The sequence below is a fragment of the Nerophis ophidion genome, linkage group LG18 (genome assembly GCF_033978795.1).
Source record: "Nerophis ophidion isolate RoL-2023_Sa linkage group LG18, RoL_Noph_v1.0, whole genome shotgun sequence".
Lineage (NCBI taxonomy): Eukaryota > Metazoa > Chordata > Actinopteri > Syngnathiformes > Syngnathidae > Nerophis > Nerophis ophidion.
Genome location: NC_084628.1, coordinates 25,537,914 through 25,544,200, shown reverse-complemented (window position 1 = coordinate 25,544,200; position 6,287 = coordinate 25,537,914). Strand labels below are relative to the sequence as shown.

The 6,287-nt window shown below is 41.3% G+C and overlaps 1 protein-coding gene across 1 annotated transcript in view; it reads left to right on the top strand.

Annotated features, from left to right (window-relative positions):
- The first annotated feature begins 269 nt into the window (after window positions 1–269).
- Window positions 270–6,287, top strand: part of bcl9l (bcl9 like) — a 70,206-nt gene continuing 64,188 nt past the window's right edge. Inside the window, exon 1 of the mRNA XM_061877851.1 lies at window positions 270–664. The gene's annotated coding sequence lies outside the window, so the exon portion shown is untranslated. The remainder of the gene's footprint in view (window positions 665–6,287) is intronic.

The window sequence follows — 6,287 nt, the reverse complement described above, 5'->3', positions numbered from 1 at the left end:
AGACTGAAACTTTTCCGGGTCCATTAGATCAGTCTTGACAGGGGCCCTAAAGGTAAAAAATATATAATTTTATGGTTTTCAAAAGGAAAAATATCAAAAAGCCCCATGCATGTTTTTTTTTCCAATGTGCGGCCCTCAGTGGAAAAAGTTTGGACACCCATGTTTGAAGAAGTCCGAGATGAATGCATGCATGCATGCCTGGGTGTTAACACTAGTACTCTAATGTGCATGTGTACTTAATGAAGTGTCCAGTGGGTGTCACCGTGGGAAGTCCACAGTGACATGAGTCAGTGACTTACGGGTGCCGGTGTGGACACACTCATGATTGTCGGCGGCTCGATGGCGACTCGTCCTGTCCTCCTTCACACTCTCGCCGAGTGGGAGTCATGAACCGCAGCAAGGTGACGCGTCTCCTGATTTCCACCCAAACTTACAGCGAGACTCGCGGCGCCGCTCTTTGCCCGCTCTGAAGGCTATACGTCAAGCGGACTCTCGCCTGGTTCCCCACCTTCCAAGCGAGCGGGACCTTCCAGCGGCGTGGCCACAAGCCGGCCCGAGCGAGCGGTGTCGGCGGCAGCGGCCACCCTGCGGGGAATGTCGGCCGGGGGCCGTCGCTCCTGACGTCGGCCTCCTTCCACGCGTGTCACAGCGCGGCCATAATGAGGTAAAAAAATACGCATCATGTTTGGACTCTAAACTCATTCTCCCGCACACAATAAGGTCTATTTAACTTTCCTTACGTCATTTCGAACAATTGTTCGCGGCGGCAGTGCGGAAAAGTTCCCGAGTCTGGTTAGCAAACACGACGTCCGGGCAGCGCGCAGCCGAAGCGCAGCCGTCTATTCGTATGCTAAGTTAGCATCAGAATGCTAAGTTAGCATTAGCATGCTAACTTAGCATTCTGATGCTAACTTAGCCGGGGCTCGCTGACGCATCCAGGGGGAGCCCAGAGTGGGCTTTCCTTCGGCGGCGAGCGTCCTTAAAAGCTCCCACCGGGGAACGAGAGAGGCGCTCGCTTGACTTCACGCCCCGCCAGCCGGCTGACGACTGTGTCATAACGCCCCCCCACACCACTTCTTTACATCTGGTTCGCATTAGCTTGTCAGCTAGCTCGTGACAAGCCGGCGGAGGCATCGGCGGCAAGCCGCGCCACCGAAGTCGGCTGTCACTTCCACGAAGACCCCGCCTCAGGCTGGGCATGCATGCACGCCGTCCTCACACTTTTAACGGAGCCTGCAGGCATTTTATGAAGTATTGGACATTTTTGTAAGTTTCAACTTTATGATAGTGGATTTATTAACTTCAAGCCAGTGTTTTTCCACCCTTTTTCAGCCAGGGCACAACCACCAGCAGAAATCATTAAAAAACGAAACTCAGTTGACAGTAAAAAGTCGTTGTTGCAATTGTTGGATATGACTTTAAACCAGTGGTTCTTAACCTTGTTGGTGGTACCGAACTCCACCAGTTTCATATGTGCATTCACCGAACCCTTCTTTAGTGAAAAGAAAAAATGTTTTTTTCAAATTCAAGACAAAGTTATGTTTTTGGTAACACTTTAGTATGGGAAACATATTCTAAGTAACAAAGACTTAATGTAGCGTTATTTGGACACTAGGGAAACATTCTAAGTAATAAAGACTTAATTCAGAGTCATTTGGTTAGGGTCAGGGTTAGAGTTATAATAAGGCCATGCCGAATAAGGCATTAATAAAAACCTAATGACTAGTTAAGAGTCAATACGTTACTAATTTGCATGTTAATAAGCAACTAATTAATGGTGAATATGATGCCCATACTAAAGTGTTACCATGGTTTTTTTTTTACTCGTGCACAAAATGAACCGTGCATGAACATCACCTTGTTCAAACAATAAAACCAACACAGTGCACAAACTCACAGATTACACACCTGCAAATCAGTCTGACTTCTGCTGTTGCCGTATCAGTAATACGCCGATAGGGAGAAGTTTGTATTCACACGATGAGTCTGTTTTGACCTCCGCTGAACCCCTAGGGTTTGATCGAACCCAGGTTAAGAACCACTGCTTTAAACCATAACCAAACAAGCATCAATATAGCTCTTGTCTCAAATTAGGTGTACTGTCACGACCTGTGACATCAGGCCGTGAATTATTTTGACTTTTTTGCTGTTTTCCTGTGTAGTGTTTTAGTTCTTGTCTTGCGCTCCAATTTTGGTGGCTTTTTCTCTTTTTTTGTTATTTTCCTGTACCTGTTCAATGTCTTCCTCAGAGCAATATTTCCTGCATCTACTTTGTTTTAGCATTCAAGAATATTGCAGATGTTTGTATCCTTCTTTGTGTGGACATTGTTGATTTTAATATCATGTTGGGATGTACATTGTGGACTCCATCTTTGCTCCACAGTAAGTCTTTACTGTGGTCCAGCATTCTGTTTGTGTTTACTTTGTAGCCAGTTCAGTTTTAGTTTCGTTCTGCATAGCCTTCCCTAAGCTTCAAAGCCTTTTCTTAGGGGCACTCACCTTTTTGTTTATTTTTGGTTTCAGCATTAGACACCTTTTTACCTGCATGCTGCCTCCCGTTGTTTCCGACATCTACAAAGCAATTGACTACAGGCTGCCACCGCCAATATGGAAGAGTATTACACGGTTACTCTGCAGAGCTCTAGACAGCCCCGACACTCAACAAAAACACATAATTTGCAGACTATACTTACTGGTTTGCAAAAAATATTTTTAACCCGCATAGGTGAAATTGGATAATCTCACAAGTGTGCCACGGCACAGTGGTTGAAAAAACACTGCTTTAATAGCAGCCTGGATAGAGCCTGTGTGGTGTGTTGGCTCTACCGGTACACACACAACCAGGCACCAGCAGCCTGTTGCGTATGGTAGCCATAACGCTGCTGCAGCTTTAAGGGCACAGCCTGCCTGTTGTATCTCTCATATCCCAGTCAGCTATATTTAGCACCTAACAGGGTTTGCAACTTGAGCCGAATTGTCTTGCACAGCACCGGCACACAGACTTCACACTGATGGTGGTGGAGGGGCAGAAAATTGCTTAATCATGATGTTTTTGCCACATATTTTTGTGGTTTTCTTGTCTAAACTTCAATATTTGACCAGTGGGTCACATTGGAATAATACAGATAAATGAAAAAACACATTTTTTATCACTTCACTGCTATGGTTTCACAAAATAGACAATATATTTTTAGAGAAATAAACATAATTACAATTAATTTTGAAAGTTTACTTTTGATCTTGTTGCAAAAAAGTTTCCCGGCTGATTTTGATGAGGCAGTTTTTTGCACATAAAAAGTGCAAGTGAGATCACATGAGTGGCAGGAAAAACAACTTCTTGCCTCTTCTGTCTACAATTCAATTTTGAGAAAAGAAAAAAAAAAGCTTGCTACATTCTGCCTTAAATTCAATGTGACATTTATTCCGCTCCGACAACAATAAACGTACTGTGTACAGTACTCACCCAGTCGACACATTAGGGACACCATCTGTAAAAGGGCAAGGATGTAACAATGTGAAAATGTCATATAGTGGTGTTGTTGAATGTGCCCATAAAGTGTGCCCATAAAGTGTCAAGTTTTATTTAAAAAAAAAACAACAACAAAACTTCAAAACGACTGTATTAATTTGAAAACAAAAAAACTATATTAATTTGACACAAATACACTTTCTTGGCAGAAGAAACATTAATATTGTTTTGAATTCTTTAGAGCATTTTTTTGAATTTGTAAATGTTTTTTTTTTTCATTTGAATTTGTAATAGTTTTAGAATGTTTTTTTATTGATAAAGTCAAATTAAGTGTGCACTTTGCTTCACGTCTGGTGTATGTGACGTCACACGAGTTCACTTTGCGTTGTAGACAGCTATGTCTTTAATAAAGTTGTAAAAATCAAAAAAACTAACACACCTTTGTGTCATATTTCTCGGAGTATAGATCGATCACTCTGCACTAGGGGAGCACAGCCTGGAGGTGAATTATTCACAATTGAATATCTTACTTGCTCGGTAATGTATTAATACAAGTTTAGCTTGTGGTATGTTGTTAAAATGTCTTGTACTCATGTTAGGGTTAGCTAGCGAGCTAGCACAGGCCGGTTTGTGAGTTAATCAAAGTATGGCTGTAAATCACGCTATTTCCAATCATTTTATTTTAAAACAGTAATACTAACTGTCAGAAGTTTTTTTTATATACATATATATATATATATACTGTGTGTGTGTGTGTGTGTGTGTGTGTGTATATATATATATATATATATATATATATATATATATACTGTGTGTGTGTATATATATATTGTGTGTATATATATATATATATATATATATATATATATATATATATATATATATATATATATATATATATACACCCCTAGTATACAGCCGTGGAGGCACCGCCTGTATACTAGGGGTGTAACGGTACACAAAAATGTTGGTTCGGTACGTACCTCGGTTTAGAGGTCACGGTTCGGTTCATTTTCGGTACAGTAAGAAAACAACAAAATATAAATTTTTTGGTTATTTATTTACCAAATTTGTAAACAATGTCTTGAACCTTTTAACATTGTGAACACTATAATAATTCTGCCCACATTAATCCACATTAAACTGCCTCAAGTTGTTGCTTAGATGAAATAAAATGACACAACTTTTCTTCTACATATAAAAAGTGCAACATTAAACAGTTTCAAGTCAACTCCTCATGCTTAATTTATCACAGCATTGGGGAAGCCTGTAGTTGTTTATTATGTAAATGTTATATTTGTATCGACATATGATAGCAGGGACCCTGCCATTCAAAACTAGGCTGCTACATTACTAATGACTAATGTAACTATAGCTGAAAAATAGCACAATAGCAATAGGAGAGCCTATTCATCCCTGAACACCATGGAGTTCAAGTAGGCTTTATGATGCACTTACATTATTATATACACTATCAGAGACAGAAACTCTTCATTTAACATAATGTCCTTTTTTGCTGCTTAAACACACCTCAATCAACACTGTCCGTAACACACGCACACACCGCAAAATGAGCTAACCTTGCGCTAAAAGCTAACTAGCCTTCACCTAAAGCCAGGACTGCGAGCGAGCTGAGCTGCAGTTTGTTTCTAGAAGATCAACGGGCTCATAGTGATGTTTAGAAAGTAGTTGACTTGGAAGTGTTTAGTATAATTTGGGGAGAATCCGTTGCTCCCCTGCTAAACACCTATCTGCCCGACGCTGAAACGCTGACTACATGTGCTCTGAATACGCACTGCTGATTGGCTTGTTACCGCTACGGTTGTAACCAATCAGATGGTTGTGTGGGTGTGACAATGCTGGGTGCTGTGTAGGAGACGGAGGCAGAACGGAGCGGAGCAGCTTGTTAAGACTTTAGATACTTCATATGTTCATGTGGAACTCGTTTGGTACTCCTCCGCATCGAACCGGTTCAATACAGATACACGTACCGTTACACCCTTAATATAAACAGTATGTGTATATATATATATATATATATATATATATACACACACACACAGTGGGGCAAAAAAGTATTTAGTCAGCCACCGATTGTGCAAGTTCTCCCACTTAATATGATGACAGAGGTCTGTAATTTTCATCATAGGTACACTTCAACTGTGAAAGACAGAATGTGAAAAAAATCCAGGAATTCACATTATAGGAATGTTAAAGAATTTATTTGTAAATTATGGTAGAAAATAAGTATTTGGTCACTTCAAACAAGGAAGATCTCTGGCTCTCACAGACCTGTAACTTCTTTAAGAAGCTCTTCTGTCCTCCACTCGTTACCTGTATTAATGGCACTTGTTTGACCTCGTTATCTGTATAAAAGACACCTGTCCACAGCCTCAAACAGTCGGACTCCAAACACCACTATGGCCAAGACCAAAGAGCTGTCGAAGGACACCAGGAAAAGATTTGTAGACCTGCACCAGACTGGGAAGAGTGAATCTACAATAGGCAAGCAGCCTGGTGTGAAAAAATCAACTTTGGGAGCAATTATTAGACATACAAGACCACTGATAATCTCCCTCGATCTGGGGCTCCACGCAAGATCTCATCCCGTGTGGTCAAAATGATCATGACAACGGTGAGCAAAATCCCAGAACCACACAGGGGTACCTGGTGAATGACCTGCAGAGAGCTGGGACCAAAGTAACAAAGGTTACCATCAGTAACACACTACACCGACAGGGAATCAAATCCTGCAGTGCCAGACGTGTCCCCCTGCTTAAGCCAGTGCATGTCCAGGCCTGTCTGCCAGAGAGCACAT